The 16,419-nt window shown below is 39.0% G+C and overlaps 1 protein-coding gene across 4 annotated transcripts in view; it reads left to right on the top strand.

Moving 5' to 3' along the window:
• Window positions 1-7,116: 7,116 nt before the first annotated feature.
• The window catches only part of MBNL3 (muscleblind like splicing regulator 3), a 94,009-nt gene continuing 84,706 nt past the window's right edge, over window positions 7,117-16,419 (top strand). For 2 of the 4 annotated variants that reach the window (XM_081126756.1, XM_081126757.1), the window contains exon 1: window positions 7,494-7,710. The gene's annotated coding sequence lies outside the window, so the exon portion shown is untranslated. Of the gene's footprint in view, window positions 7,711-16,419 lie in introns of all 4 variants that reach the window. The other 2 variants (XM_081126755.1, XM_081126753.1) reach the window with 2 other exon arrangements.

Consider the following 16,419-nt stretch of genomic DNA (forward strand, 5'->3'; position numbering starts at 1 on the left):
ATCCCTGACTCTAGCACTATGAACATTTTTATGATTCTTGACCTAGTTCCCAATGCCACCAGCAACTTGAATGAACCTGTTTTTCCAGAGTCTGTACAATATTGTTTTGTAAATTGTTATTTTTGTCAATTATATTAAGTATCAAATGGTGCTTCTGAGTTGGAACAATATCTATTTCTTCTAGCTGCACTGATACCCTTTGACTAGTTGTCCCTTGGGGATCTAGTAATGATCTTGTAAATTTGCAGAACCTGTGCATACAGTTTAGATGCTATTCACTTATTGATAATCTTCTTAACATTTCCAACATTTAACCTTTGTTTTGATAATGGTTTTACATTTTTGTATTATGCAGTACTCTCTGACCAGTATTTCCTTTGCAATATTTTCTATTACTTCAAAACTTTAAAAATTCCCAACATTGAGTTAAATACTCCAGCCTATTCTTAATATATATATTTTAGTTTTCCTTAAACATTTAGTTTTTTAGTTAATGTAGAATGAACTGTTGTGTATGGTAAAAGATAGAGGTTTACATTACTTCCTCTACATATTCATGACCAGTTATCCCAGGTGAATTTACTTAATAATGAGTACTTTCCCCATTGTTTTGTTCTACTTTGTTCATCAAATATTCAACTTTTACTTTTATTAGAGCCTTTTTCTGGTCTAACTGTTATTAATAAATATTTCTGATTTGCATCAGAATTCTGCCATTTCATCTAGTGATAATTTATAATGTATTCTAGCATTTTGTTTCCCTATATAGTAATGTACAATTGTTACTACAAATTATTCTGATATAAGAGATACCTTCATTTGAATTGTCTACATCTCTAAGTCAACCTATGAAGAAGTATCAGTTTCATACCATCTGTGTTCCCATTCAGAAATGTAGTATGACTACATTTATTCAGATTTTTCTTTGTTTCTGCCATTAAGGTTTCATATTATTTCTTTCTCACACTTTTGTGTATATATTTACTTATTTCCAAACACTTTAATGTTTTTGCTTTATTGTAGATGTTACTTTTTCTCCTTTTGGCTGGCATACTGGTAGATATTTTATTGGATTTCAAAGACTTATCTAGCATTTTGTGAATTTGCTGTATGCTATAGTTTTGTCTAATCATTTGAGGTTGATTATGTGGCTTTTCTGGGTATATACTCTGCTGTCTGAAAATTATCTCTCTGTAATTTCTTATTTCCAAATATTTACTTCTAATTTATTTGCATGCCTTTTTACCAAAACAAAAATTTCTCAGAAATACTAAACTTATAAATGAATAAAAACTCCCTTGTTTTGGTCTCGTTTTTATGGGAAATGACTTTGTTTTTCCAATAAGTAGGAAATTAGTTTTTTGTTTTTTGAATATACTTATTTTATCATGCTAAAGGATAGTTCTCTAATTCTATATTTAAAAGATGTTAACCATAAAGAGGAATTGGATTTTATCAAATGCCTTTTTGTAGTTTACTAAGATGATTGCACATTTGTCAACAATATTGATTGGTAGTTTTGTCTGAAATCATCTTTTCATTTCTGGGATAAACAATATTTGATAAATACTTAAAATTATTTTAATAAGTTTCTGTATTTTATTGGTAGAATTTTGATTAAAATGCCCATATCAACAAGAAGCAGTAGCATAGGAGGAGCACGTGTTTGAGTTCAAATCCAACTGGACCTCATAATAGTTGTATTTGGCATTGTGTAGTAGTTAAAAGTATGGACCCTGTCATCAGAGACAACTAACTTTGAGTCCTGGTTCTGCCACCTAATAGCTTTGTTACTTTGTTAATTTGGAAGAGCCTCATTTTCCTTTTCTTAACAATAAAAACATAATATATACCTTATAGAGATCATTGTGAGGATTGAAATGAGCAAACTTGTGAACATGCTTCTTAGTCCAGTGCCTGATATGTAGTATTTCCACATTCAATGGTTGCTATTGTAATGATCATATTCCTAAGTGATAATAGGTCATATTTTATATGTTTTTATTAATTTTAGAGGGAGAAGGAGAGAGAGATAGAAACATCAATGAGAGAGAAACATCTATTGATGAGCAGCCTCCTGCACAATCTGAATGCCCCCCCACTGGGGATTGAGCCCACAACCCTGGCACATGCCCAACCAGGAACCAAACCAGTGACCTCCTTGGTGCATGGGTCGATGCTCAACCAACTGACCACACTGGCCAGGGCTAGGTCATGTTTTTTTAAATACCATTCTCACATTTTTTATTATTCTTATGTTTTTGTATCATTTTTATCTGTATCATTCTTACCATATTTCACTCTGAGGATAATTTAAAAAGTATACCACATTTCTCAATACTCAAGGAAAATTTGTATAATATATTCTTCAAAGGACTAGGGGAAAAATCACCTTATAAATCCATCAGGCCTAAGTGTTTTTTAGAGGATGTGATCCTTTAATATTTTTTCTGTTTTCTTCTGTGTTTGTTAGAACATGTTCAGATAATTCTGACAACTGTATGAAAGAAAAATATGAATTTCAAGGCTTTTTTGCAACCTGAAACTTGCTGATCAATTTATTATCTCTGCTTGCAATTATTTCAGCATATAACTAGTTATTGGATTGCCTTATCCCTTCTTCTGTAAGAAATATAGTCTGCATAATTTTACAAAGGGGTTACTTGGAAGCCAGCATTTATTTGATTGTCTAAAGCTTTATAAGAAGTAGATTCTGCTTTTTTCTGTTTATTTAATCAGAATCTTTTTGTGAGCCCCAAACCCCCAAATTCCCAACTCTGAATGAAAAAGACTTTTCAGAAATTGATGAATGATCAGTGTCTGCTGTTATTTAACCATCCTTATATGTCCAGAGGCTTCTGTATGGAATGACCTTATATGCCCAAATGCTGCTGTGGGGCTGCAGCCTGTGGAGCCATTGTTAGAACATAGCAGCGGCAAATGGTAGCATTTGCTAATAGCATTAAGGTGGTGGGAATAATTCCACACGTTCAAAAGAGGTGTAAGATCCTTCCCCTTTGTGCATAGCATGACCTGCCTGTATGTCCAAGAGTATTTGTTTGACTACCTTTTAAAAAGAAAAAAATGAGTTATGTGCCTTAGCAAAGGAGTAAAAGAATAATTTTGATAGAATATATTGAGAGTTCAAAACCCTCTGAAAATCACAATACACTGACATATGAGAGAGTTTAACTTTTCACCTATCAGCATCTTCAAAAACACAGCAGCATTTTGTTTAATTGTAGATTATAATAATCCTTTTGTTATTAAACTATTATGCAACTTTTAGAATTCTGTCCCTCATCAAAGTTGATTATATTTATTGGAAGAACATGCCACTTAAGTGGCTGCTACATCCTAAGCTACAGTCTCAGCCATACATTTGTGTGTATAAGTGCCCATTTCAAACATGAAGACAAAGGGAGAGCATAGGGAACATGTTCCCCAAGTGTGTTTAAATGTTTACTTACCTGCCTCTACTTAGTCGACTGCCTAGAGGAGAAGGAAAGGACTGAAAATTTAAATCCAAGTGTTGTGAGTGCTAATCTTTGAAGATCCATCAGGAAATGTGGTTCTCAGACTAGCCCAAAATACAATGGGAAAACAAGTCTTAAGTATTCAGAGACTATAATGTACAGACATAACTTTAAGAACTCATCTAGTGGATCAGTCACTATACAATTTGATTTTTCGTGGGTGATACCTCTAATCATGCCTAAGGGGAAGAAAATTTAAAAAAAAAAAAGTTAGCTAGCTCTGACCACTCTACAATGTGGAAAGTAATTCCAAGGTGAGTCCAACCCAGAGAGCAAATGAGTCCTTTTAAAATTCTGAGGGAGGGGGACAGCAATTTCCTACCTCCTTTGAAAACTCTCTAGTGACCTGGTTGCATGGAAATTTGTCTAGCTTCATTTGTGCAGGTCATACCACCCTGAATAAAAGGAGGATAGTTATCAGGCTAAAATTTGTTTACAAGGTTCCCTTTATGTCCGGTGTGAAAGAGAGAGAATAATAAAGTCTCATTTGCAACTTTCACTGGTCAGAAATTTCAATCAAGAGACAATGTTAAGGCTATGCTACCCTGAGAACTAAACCATTGATGTATCTATGGCCTTAAATTTATGATTAAGCAATTTCAACAATGTAATAACAATAAAATTGATTCAGCTAGTATGGGATTAGGGAAACCTGGAGCCTCCTATAGGAGATAGGATTTGCAATGGTGGACAGAAGTAAAAGAACTGGTGTTGACCCAAGTTATGCTTTGTATAAAGACTCCTTTGTTGACTCGTTGTGATAACAGTTCCTCATTTGTTAGATCACTGGGAATAAAGTTGTATAATTCAGCTTTCTCTTTCTCTCCAGCCTACTCTGGTAGCCAACACCTCCTTTAACTATGGTAGTTCCCGGAATGCCAAAGCTACTTCCTATGTGTCAGTCATATTTGACTTTTAGAGTAGTGCAGGTAATTTAGCACATTTGAAGGGAGGTGGTTTGGAATTAGAGCCTTTCTTTTTTCTCCCCTTTCCTCCAAATAACCAGAAATCCCTGGCTTCTGTTTGACTTACATTAAGATTCTACCCATTACTACAAAAATATCAGACACTGTCCTGTACATTGTCTTAAAAACTTTCACAATGCTTGTGGAACACCATGTTTGTTTGTTTTTTCTTAATTATTTAAAGGGCAGTTTGTGCCAGTATTCTCCTTCTAGTCATTATGACCCTGCTTCTATTATGTCATATTTAACAAAAAGAGATTGACTTCCTGCCTAAAATTAGCTAGAGAATTCTATTTGGATCAGTCTGGCAGAAATAAAAATATAATTAGCCTGAGGATTCACTCCACTCCTCAACCTAACTACTGCTTAAATATGTGATGTTTTTGCACTTTCTGCTAAGCATCTAAAAATCTGTATGGGAGTGAAGCAGTGCATTGCAGGAAAGCAGCCCATGCATGCACTGCTATAAGCTTGCCCGTATATTCCTGCATATGTGCATGTTATCAATTAAAATTGTCCTTGTAAAATTAAATAAAAGCGTGCATTTATTATTGTAAAGCTCCAATTAAGAGACAGCTGGTGTCACTCTTACACTTGCATTAAATTGAAACCTGTAATTTAGTTGTCCAGATGCACATTTTTAAATCAAAATATATAATTGCATTTGCTTTGCTTATTTCTTATTCAAACATATCTGGAATCCTACTTTAGGGCTTCTCCTACCCTTCAAACTCCACTGAAGAAGGGAACCATACACATAGACCATTTCCCTCTGTGAGGTTCTTAAAGGGAAATAAAGGACTGGACAATTTAAAGGAGACATAGGACCCAGAAAAGCAGCTGGTGAGTATTTTCCTTTTCCTTTCCCATTCCTCCCTCCCTTCCTCTGTCCCTCCCTCCATCCCTCCCTTGCTCTTTTTTTTTTTTTTCCTTTTTTAAATTTTTATTTATTTAGTTTTTTTTTAAATTTTATTTTTGTTTAAAATATTACAGATGTCCCTTTTTCTCCCCAATGACCTGTTCCACCCTGTCCCTTCCCCCTCCCCAGTCCCTCTCCCCACCATTGCTCTTTTTCTCCTCCTCTCCCTCTCCCTCTCCCTCTCCTCTCGTCCTCCTTCTTTCTCTCCTCTCCACTCCTTCCTTCTCTTCTTCTCTCCTTCCTTCTCTCCTTCCTTCTTTCATGGTCTCTTTCCTTCTTTATTCTCTTCTTCCTTCTCTCCTTCCTTCTTCCTTCTCTCCTTCCTTTTTCCTTCTCTCCTTCTTTCCTTCTCTCCTTCCTTCTTTATTCTCTCCTTCCTTCTCTTCTTCCCTCCTTCTCTCCTCTCCTTCCTTCTCTCCTTCTTTCTCTCTTTCTCTCCTCTCTTTTCCTCTTTCCTCCCTCTCTCCCTCCCTCTCTCCCTCCCTTGCTTCCTTCCTCTTTTTCTCTTCTTCTCTTCTCTCCTCTCTCCTTCTCTCTGTTCTTTCCTTCTCTTCTCTCCTTCCTTCTTTACTGATCTCCTTCCTTCTTTATTCTCTCCTTCCTTCTCTTCTTCCCTCCTTCTCTCCTCTCCTTCTTTCCTTCCTTCTCTCCTTTCTCTCCTCCCCTCCGTCCTTTCTCTCCTCCCTCCCTCCCTCCCTCCCTCCCTCCCTCCCTCCCTCCCTCCCTCCCTCCCTCCCTCCCTCCTTCCTTCCTTCCTTCCTTCCTTCCTTCCTTCCTTCCTTCCTTCCTTCTTTCCTCTCTGCCTTCAGTAAGCCGATATATTTATTGAGTACAGTAATTTTTAAAATTTCCTATTTCACTTCACCTGTAACTGAAATGCCTCTAAAGCTACAGCTTTACATCACACTGCATTTCTTACTGGCATTTCAGTTCCTGAAGCTCTAGAAACTTTGCTGCCCCCCACCTCCACCCCCAGTTTTGTGCAATCCGCCTGTTTTCACTTTTGTAAAACCTGGGCTTATGACTTGCCGCCCCCCTTCCTTTAATAATGAAATCACTAAGAGCATTTGCAGCGGGGGCTGGGCCGCGGGGCTTGGGGCTGAGGCGCCACACCCCCTAGTAATAAAGCCCGCGCTGCACTCTGAAACCGTGCACGTCTGAACGAACCACACAAAGAAGTATATTTGGCGACGAAACAGCGCCCTACAGTGAGAAAGTGCCCGCACCAGGAGCAAGATATTTTGGCGGTTTTTTGGGAGCAGCGAGCAGGAGGCAGAGGACAGACAGTGACAGAGTGGACGCGGGTGCCCGGTGGCAGGCGGCCGACCTCCCGCTGGCCCGCAGCGCGGAGCCAGGTGAGGAGGTGGCAGGTGAGGCGGGGGCGCGCCCGCTACCTGGCTGGGCGGGACGGGGCTGGCCGCCGAGAGCGGCCCCGCGCTGGTGCCACCAGACAGTTTCGCAGGAGTTACCTCTTTGGCGCCCTATGTCCCCTCGCTAGCGCCCTCCCCTCGGCGCTTCCCGTCTGCGCGGCACGAATATAGGGAGGGCAGCCCCACGACCCCAACTGCTTGTGTCGCAGAGGCCTGACGGGGGACAGCTGGTGGAGGGCACGCCTCTGGCAGGGCCGGGCGGGGTTTGGGCCCGGGTTGCCATGGCAGCCGCTTGCCGGGCGGGAGCCCCGAGCCCGTCCGCCGCCGCCGCCGGGAGGGCGCTGGGGAGCTGGACGGGAATCTCCGGACGGACTGAACCAAGAGCGCGCGGGGCGGGGGGAGGCCGCTCGGCCCCTGGGCCCCCAGCTCTCCGACTGTCCCCGAAAGGGGCGCCGAGTTTGCTAGAAAATAAAATATCATTTCTCGTGGGCCCAAAAGCCGGGGGGTAAGAGCACAGCGTTCTGGGGGCAGAGGGGCGCGAAGGGATCGTCACCTCCACCCGGCTGTCCTCGGCTGCGCGTCTCCTGGCGTGACATTTATATCTCGCAGCGGCCGACTGGGACGAGGGCTGCACGTCCCAGCCGTGAAGTTCCGTGGGTGGGGCGGGCAGTAATTTGCTCGGATCTAATGATTTCACAGACTCCTTTAAAATGGCGGCATTGAGCACACACCCCCGCTGAGTGCTCTCCGGGCACCTGAGCCACCTCGCGCGGCGTTGCTTTTGCTTCTGTAGCTAACAGATGGCATGTGCCACTGTCGCTGTCGCTGTCGCTGCCGCTGCCGCTGCCGCTGTCGCTGCCGCTGCCGCTGTCGCTGAGAGTGGGACCTCTTAACCCCTGGGTTTGCTCTAGCAACACAAGGTAAGGCTGGAGAGGAACTGGGATTCGTGAGAGTGGCTGCCTTCCCAGGATGCGGACGAAATAAAATGCCTTTTAAACTTTATTTTTCAAAATGGCAAAGAGAAGATTGACCCTGCAATTTTGTTGCAAAGTTAGGGCTTTGATCTTTCTTCGTCTTGTTCTTCCTCTCTTTTTTCCTATTTTCAATTTTCTTACATTGCTGCATGCATAATATCTATTCTATATAGTAATTAGAGAAACTTCTTGCATGGCATATTGTCAGCAAATGCGTTTAACAACTAATTTTGCTCGTGGTCCTGCTGTACCCTGAGCAGTGCCCCAGCTTCCTTGGAGCCCTGGTCTTTCCCGCTCTCCTCTAGATCAGCACATCTGGGCAGCTGGCTTGTACTACCGGCAGGCATCTTAAGGGCATGACGGTAAATTCAAACGATTAAACTATTAAAAACTTTAGTTTTTAGCATCCACACAATAGGCTTTTATGGCAAGAAAATGAAATTAAATCAAGGAGAGTAATGAAAGTTAACATTTAGGTGATTCATTTGTGTCGTTTTATCATTATTGGAGTAGATCTATGTGTTTTTCTGACTACTGCCCATTGATCTGGTATAGCAAGATACAACAGTGAGGGTGAACCTATTGTGTTGCTGTTTAATTACGGGAATGTGGTTAAGAACAGTTCTTTTTTTCTTAGATGCTCCTAAATTGCTAGTGTTTGTAAATGGGCACTGATTCCCACAGCCTATCTCAACACATGTACTGTGTTCTTGGGAAAGCATCAATTAAAACAAAACTATTCTCAGATTTAATTTTGAAATGATATTTGATTTTTCACTATGTTGACTTCCTGGTTTAATCAATATGTCTTTGGTTGATTACTGATATAATGGTACGAAAGTGGACTGTTTAAATACTTGTAGAAATGATTAGACATCAATGCTTCATACAATTCATCTATGAGGTGTGTTTTTCCCCCTCTGATGAAAGACATGCTAACAGTAAGGCTTACCAGAGACCTCAGCTTTTTCTGATTATATTCACATTTCCTCTTTTGCCAATGCAAATGTTTAAATACTTTTTAAAGTTGTTTTAATTTTTTTTCCAATATGCAATACTTTGGGGGGATGCCTTCATATTTATAGAAACTTCCCTAAACATAACCTAAAAGGACTTTTGTCCATGGCCCAGCTAATATTATAATACCCCTGTCTACTTTTTATTTCTCCCCAAACAATAGAAGCTACTTGGCTGGCAGACTATCCTGCCATTAAATTTAGCAAGCTTCTGGGAAAGGGGGCAGGGGGTATTGTTCACCACCTATTAAAGAACTGTGCAGTTTTCCTGCCTGGGTGCTAAAGTGTACCTAGAAAGAAAGAAGTGGACTGTTTACAATGGCATTTACTCGATAATAAACTTTGCATCCGTTTTTCAGATGATTGTTGAGAGAAGTGTATGGGGCAATTCATTGCTTCACATCTGAAAGAAGAGTTCCTGCAGGTAGAGCAATAGGTACTCCCAATTTTGCAAGGGGTGGAGAGAGAGGTGACCAAAAGCAACTTCTCCCATTTTTAGTGATTACATATTTAGATCCCAGTTCAGCAAGCTTTGCTTCCTGGTGTGCTTGCTGCCTTGTTTGCTGAAATACTTCAGACTAAATGCATCCTTTGAAAAAAAAGTGAAACTACTAAACCTTGAGGCCAGAGTAGACGAGTTCATCTACTGTCAGAGACCTTAGAAGGAAATTGTGCCAGTTAACATTCTGCAGCTTCATATAATAATGAGATTGGAGACCTTGTATGAAAACATAAGTGAAGGAGTTTGCAAAATAATATTTTGATATATGAGGTGTCCCACCCAAAATGTATACACCCTTTACAGCTGATAGCTCAATTTATATTTCTTCCTTTTCAGACTTAACCCATTGGAATTATTAACCCATTAATAATTATTCAAAGTGTCAATACACTTTTTGGGACACCGTGTATTACTGGGCTACAGGTGGTGATTGCATGTTTTGCTGTACTTCTAAGAGTTACTTCATTTCTCTAATTCCCTTTGCTGCTTTTAGCACTCATAATGATTCCCAGGACTATTGTAAAGTACCTTTTTATCCTCGACTGCCCACACCAGGCATTTGACAACAGCTGTTTTTTAAGGGGGGATAAAACCTCTGATTATGAGCTGGTATCCAAAGTATACTTGGTATTCCCTTGCACCCACCCTTTACCTAAGCAATACTTTGCACAAAGTAGGTGCTTAATAAATGTTCAATTAAAAAGAAAAAAAAATGAATAGCTTGTAAACTCACAGAGGAGCAGATTTTGTGCACAACTTTTAATTTAAACAGAAGACATTTTTGTGTACTTGTAAGAACCTAAACATTTTAAGTAGATTAGAATGTACAGTCCCCTAATTGCCTGAATTCTGTTTCCCTCAAATAGGTTCTCTCGCTTCTCATTGTACTTCTAGGCACTTGTGTAATTTATCCCTTTGACCAGTAGGTGTATTATGATTGACCCCGCTCTACAATATGAAAAAGTAATCACAGCAACTTGGGGTGAAAAAGGTTTTGTCTGTTGAGGCTGTACAGTAAGTACTACACATGCTGGGACAGTGACAATCTCTTGGCTGCTGTGCAGATGCTGACTATAGTTTGAAGTACAATTTTGTTCTTCACTCAGTTGTTTTCATATGTGAGTTGGAGTGGAAGGAAGAAAGAGGTGAGAAGATTTTCATTCCTAAAATTTTATTCTTTTCCTGCTTATAGGACAATAAATTCAGGAAAGTGGCTGAATTTTTCTGTTTTGAAATAAATAATGTTGTCTGATAGGATTACAAACAGGGATGGGGCAGAGCAGACACGAATAAGTTACAGTACATGTTTGACAAGTAATTTGATCCTGTAATTAAATTGAGATAATGGTCCCTGCCATGTTAAAACTATCAAGTGTCTGAAAGAGCATGCAAGCTACGATCACTTTTACTTCATCAAGGTGCTTCCATGCTGTTGAGTTTTCGTATAACAAAGTCTAGTAGGGTGAACAGATGGATTCCCTCTCATTATTAATGTGTGTGATGTCAAGAAAATAAAAATCAGAAGTTTTGTTTCTTTGTGGGATTTTTGTTCCTTTCCCCAGGTGTAATGTTGTTCTCACTTCAAAATTAGAAATAAGCCTGTATCTCAGGTAAAATGAGGTGGAAATTTTTCCTCTGTGAAAAGAAACTGTGTTTGGGAGCAAGTGGTTTAATCGCCAACCAACAAAACAACAAACAAACACAAATTATGACCAAAAGAGAAGCAATTAGATCTATATTAATGGGGGCATTTTAGATTTTAAGGGAACCAGGGGCTCCATGGCATCCTATTCTTCCTGAATGGTTATATATTGCCTCAAGATAGCCAATGGCAATGTTGGAAAGGCAACTTTGAGAATTAGGATAAAAAAGGTGTCAATTATGTTATCAGCTGTTAATAATATCCATGTGACCTAAATAGATTAGAGAAGATATTTTTCCAGATCATTCTAGTACAGACACAATATAGGGTGTCCCAAAAAATGTATACACACATTTTGAATAATTATAAAGGCAGTGTTTATTAATATACATTTCATTTTCAAAATTGAGCCATCAGCTGTTAAAGTGTGTATACATTTTTTGGGGACACCCTGTATAAATCCATCATTTAGTTCTACTTCGTACTATGTACTATATTGAGCAACTCTTTTTAAATAATTGATGGGGAAAATAATATAAACTGAGAAATATTTTTATTTGAGAAATAAAGGTACTCCTAATTTTTCTGGCCACATATATATAAGTACACTCATGTGCATGCCTGTGCAAATTAGTATTCATTTTAGAACAATTTATACAGTTATGCATTTATTTCTCCCTGGAGGTTTATAGGAAAATACCTATTTTTATAGCATTCCTCTCATTTTAAGAATGAAAGAAAAAAGGTTCATAATAAACTATAATAAATGTTTGTATTAAGCAGTGTCTCCCAAGCTCAGTAAAAGAGCCGTGGCTCTGAATGTTCAACTCCAGGCAGTTAACTTTCAGAAAAAATTACATTGCTCAGAACTCAAGAAGCAGCAGGAGTAAAAGGAAGCTTGATTTAAATGTGTGTGTTTGTGGTGTACGTATGTGTGTGAATATACAAAATGTACCTGTGTATGTATTTATATTATTTATATTCACATGCATGCATATATGTTATGTGTATATGTGAACATGTATGTTATGTAAATTTGCATACATACACATGTGACATATATTTTCCCTCTCTATGTATATGATACTTTTTAAGAAACTCAAGCATGTAATCCCAGAACTTTCTACTCTTTATAACAGCCATAAGAACAAAGTGTTAAGGAAATAAAAGGAGCCTGATTAGAGTGTTCAGAATCACTTAGGCATGCTTGTTAAAATATTATGTCCACTCTCAAGTCCTACTTCCATCAGCATTAAGTTGGCTCATGAGTAGAAGTGATTTGTTCCCAGTTTTAGTCAGGAGTTTTGTGGGCTTTTATTAAATTTTATGCTCACAGCGGGTGAACTACAACAGCCCAGTAAGAAAGGGCTTCCAATTGAGAAAAGCAGTCTGAACAGAAATTCAAGGGGTTAGTACTAGAGACTTCCAGCAGGCTAATTGATCTCTTTAGAACATGGGAGCATCCTAGAGACAGATAGTTTGCTGGATCTTGTTTTCCATTTTGGATCACTTAAATTGGCTTAAAATTGTCCCCATCAGATTCTTTGAATCCTGAGCTCCTTGGCATTACCCAGAACTGGTGTGAAAATTTGAGAATGGTTTCTTTAGGCTTATTCAAGTTTCCCTGAATGTATGAGTAAATCCTAATTATGCATATTACTGGGTCTTCTTAGCTCATAGTCCCAGTTCCTGGCACATAGACTCTCAGTAAAAGTTTGTTAAATAAATGGAAGAAAAGTTTTGTCTTTCTAACTTGGTTCTGTATTTTATGAACACCCTTCCCGTGACTTCAGGTAGCAGCATCTCTGTTCTTTTTTTGAAAAAAATCAACAACAACAATGAAAAAGAGACTGAACACTAGGTTGAATGTCCTGCTGGAGGCCACAGTAGCAACTAACTCTCTAACAAGTTCAGGGAAAAGCAAGCATTGTCACACTTTGGGCTGAGATCTCAAGGATTGGCCTGAAAGCCAGCAGTTATTTTTCTGTCACCTATAGTTGCATTTAGTATATCTTCTCTACATCCAAGGGAAATTAGTCTTCAACAGGAAGTCATGTAGAAACCTTTCTTTAAACCGTTTCACCAGATTAAAAAGGAACAAAAATAAGAAGTACCGTGACTCAGATGTCACGTGTCATGTATAGTTTAGAAAGTGATGAAGTCACAGACAAAACCCCAAAATGACACTGGGAGCTGTCTCATTTTCAGTCAAACAGTGATTGCCCATTTAGAGGTTGTATTTGCATAGTTTTTATTTACCGAGATACAGGTATGAATAGTGCCTCTTTTTATATATTTTTTATTTTTTTACTGTATCCAGAAAGCAAAGTCAACACAGTAGAATAGACAAGAGCTGCTATTGCAGATCCATCACAATTATCTTTTGTGCCCAGAGGACCATCAGGCCTTAGGTACAGCTTTTGCAGTCTCCCCTTATGTGGCAGTATGAAGAAAACAAGGTGGCTTTTTGGAGGGGGTGGCCTGTTAGAAAAACGAGAGAGTGAAAGAACCAGAGCGCTTGCATTTCATCTTTTGTTTTGTAGTCTTCAACATTTACCCAAGAAAACAAAACAAAGCAAAACAAAAACATCATGTATAATATTAGCTTGGGCATGTATCTCATAGTATAATTCCTCAGTTATTTAATACTTTACAAATTGAGTAAATGAGATTGTCACATAATATTAAGGTAGCTGCTTTATTATGATTGGACTCATGAACTATATAGTGGTTTTTTTGAGTTCTATTAAAAATATTATAGAGACATATTCAACAAGACCCACAGCACAGTGATGGAGATCACATTTCACCTCAGTGTCCAAGTGGAGTTTACATTTGTCTTCTGAAAAGTAGGCATTCAATAAATGGTCCAATTGTGGGTGCTGTTTTGTTAAAGGGTGCATTGATGTTTCTCAAAATTCTTGGTGTCTGTGATCGATGAGGATCCCAAAAAAGTGAACTGAATTTCTTTTCAGATGTGATTTTGGGAAAAATTTGAACTCCCAACTCATTTATGTCAGCATTTTCCCTAAGTAATTGGATAGCTTGAAGAAAAACCTTATTAGCTCACCCAGAAGTATGAAGTGAAAACTAGCACACATTATAAGGTCCACATTTTATGTCTAAGGACTTCAAAATACAGAAAAACCTGTGTGTGTGTCGGGGGGTGGTTAGCAGGGGGTGTTGCGTAATCTGATCTGTTTCATGAGCGCCTGAGGCAGTGCCCTCAGCTACCCACAGAGGCTGTGTCAATAAACGTTCTGCTGGCTTTCTGAAGCCAGGGTCTGGGCTGGACTCAGATTGACAGGCTTCCCAAAGGAGGGCCTTTTTTTTTTTTTTTTTTGAGAAAGGCCTTGGGTTTTGGTGGAACTTTTGACTGGCCAACAAGCTGCCCTTCTACCATTTATTAATCCTCTTTCTTAGAAAGATAAACTTGGTTTTGTTGGGGGACTCATTAGACATACTTAGAGATTCAGTGTACTTTCTGACTAAAACTCCCCTTCCAAAGCTCTTTTGTGATTGAAAAAATGACAGGCTGGAAAAATGTGGCATATGGCTTGACATTTTATAGTGCTGGGAAAAAATGAGAACACCTCCATGAGTTGTGGAGACTGTGATGATTATGATGTTGATGATGATAATAAAAAGGATCTGAAATGTGATTCCCTTAGAAAGCTGTCATACATGCATACACTTTGAAGTTTCATAAGTTGTGTTGTGAGAATGCTGAGAGAGAGGGAGAGAGGGAGAAACTCTAACAAGTTAGTTCCTCTTCTCAGGGACATTGTAGTCTGCAGTTGTGTCCTACTAATTAGATGCATGAAAATTGTGGTTTTGAATATTGATTCTGAATTAACAGGATACAGCTAGTCTACCTAATGTCTGATTCTAAACACTTTTGCATTTATTAATGTAATCTATTTTTCCTGTATTCATTAAAATGAAGAAGTTGAATTGACTGGTTGTGTGACCTGTACAAAGTAAAATTTTTTGGTAAAAGTTACATTTCAAGCCTAGATGATATAATAGCCCTCCTTATTGCCTTCCATCTATCCCCAAATAAATTTCCATAATATTTTTAGCTAAGAAAACAATTCAGACAGAGGTACTCAGAAATGGTGGCAAGCAATGACAGGAAATGCTGGTTGCATTGGCCTCCTTCATAACTTAAGGAGGCCACAGCTGGCTGATTTGCTTTTAACTTCCTGTTTGGGGGCTGTATGGGTCAAAAGTAGCAGTGTTTTCCATATAGAGATTTTTTTTTGGCTTTATTCTGTATGGCTACAATAAATCTGTCACTGGACTGCGTGTTTTGTATATTTTATGGACTGTATCATGTGGTTTGAGTTTAATTTGGAAGGCAATGCTTTTACAATCAAGATTCTACTCCACCCCCCCCCCCCCACGTGCAGTTTTAGGATCTGGGATTGTACCAGCCTTCCAAAGTTTATAGCTCTATTTACACAATAGTGATTGCTGAGGAGGGCATTTCCTGCCAGTTAATGAGTGGTTGGAAAGGCCAACAGTCCAAATCCAGGGAGGGAGGTCCATTCATTAAGTGCCACAAAACGGGACCAGGGCACTTTTATCATTAAGTGGTGAGGAGAAAGTGAAACCACATTCTGCCTTTTGAAGAGTCCAGCATGAGCAGAGCTAGACATGGATGTGATGCTTCCTGACACGGAAAACTGAGCTTCTTTTCATGACAGGGACCAACTAACATTTCCACAAGTTGTCAAATTAGGACTTGGGTGAGCAGGTCATTTCCTTTTCAGTTGATGACACAGTGGAGAGGGGACAAATAAAGATGAGGACCTTGAACTTGCCAAGTATTAAGTATTAACTGCCTGAAAATATTCAACTCACAGGTGTTACGGCTACCTTAAAGACCTTAAAATTCACATGAATAAGTGTCCTAATTAGTTGTATAACTGATTGTTGCTAACATGGACAAGAATTGAGGAATGGAAAGAATGATCTCTTTTCAAGTTCAGTTTAGCAGGACACAGATACTCCATTTCAATTCCCAATATAATGAATGTAACTAATATATATGGAGGATGTCTTGCTTTTTGTGGAAGTACATTTGAGGGCTGTAATATTAACCATTTAACCTGAGGCATTCCCAGGAAATAGCTCTAGCCCCTGTATAATTCTTGCCTGCTATAAAGCAGCTGAGGTGTGAAGAGTTTGGCATTGATTTAGAGCAAAAACAGAACAAGATCAAGATTAGGTTCATATCCAGGAATTCCTGACTTCCTGACTTGTCCTTCACTCCCTTACCTTCCTAAGCTTTCAATTTGCCATGTTAAATGTTTATAAAAGATAAACATCTGTTGTAAGATCTTTAGTAAATACTTCCACAAAAGGAGGTTGTGTGACACCCCCACTCCGGAACTTGGCTTGGTCCCTTACCTTGAAATTTTAATTTCTTTCATATCTCCCAAATTTGGTGAAAGATGGCAGGAGTGGCCTGGACCTCTAAAATACAGGCA

The sequence above is a fragment of the Miniopterus schreibersii genome (genome assembly GCF_964146895.1).
Source record: "Miniopterus schreibersii genome assembly, chromosome: X".
In the NCBI taxonomy this organism is placed as follows: Eukaryota; Metazoa; Chordata; class Mammalia; order Chiroptera; family Miniopteridae; genus Miniopterus; species Miniopterus schreibersii.